This window comes from Psammomys obesus, unplaced genomic scaffold, assembly GCF_907164565.1.
Source record: "Psammomys obesus unplaced genomic scaffold, mPsaObe1.curated_primary_1811, whole genome shotgun sequence".
Classification (NCBI taxonomy): Eukaryota; Metazoa; Chordata; class Mammalia; order Rodentia; family Muridae; genus Psammomys; species Psammomys obesus.
Window position 1 is genome coordinate 4,452,998 of NW_026596109.1, and position 623 is coordinate 4,453,620.

Sequence of the window (623 nt, forward strand, 5' to 3'; positions counted from 1 at the left end):
ACACACACACACACACACACACACACACACACACACACACACACACAGTCACCGGAAGCAGAACTCAATTTCGGGTCGCTGCCTACGCCCCAGTGCATTTGCATCTCGGCCGCCTGTCCCACAGCCAGCCTGTCCCCGGACTTCGAAGAGAAGCTAACCATAGTGTGTGCGTCACACGGTCTAGGCCGGAGGAGCGCCCGGGAACCCTTGCGCGTACGTCACCGCGCCTGCCCCGGGTGCCGTGCGGCCCTGGGTGGCGGGAAGGCGGACTTTCTGGTCCCTCCGGGTGGAGGTGGCGCCTCCACTCGGCGCAGCGTCCCCTGCGGCCCGAGGGAGGCCTCCCCAGGTTCGGCTGCGCTCCGCGGGAGCAGCCGGGAAGTCGGATGGAAAGAGCTGGCGCGGTCGCAGCCTCCCCCGCTTCCCGCGGGGTCCCCCGCCGCCGCCCCGTTGCACAATCCCTGCCGAGCAATCCCCGCGTGACTCGCACCCAGCCCGAAATGGTCCCCGGGTTTCCCAGCCTAGCAGAGAGCCCCGGCGGCGTCCTCCGAGCCGCGGCCTCCAGCTCCAGGCTGGCGCCAGGTGGCTGCAGCTGGCTCGGCCCTTCTCCGTGGTACACCGTCCAG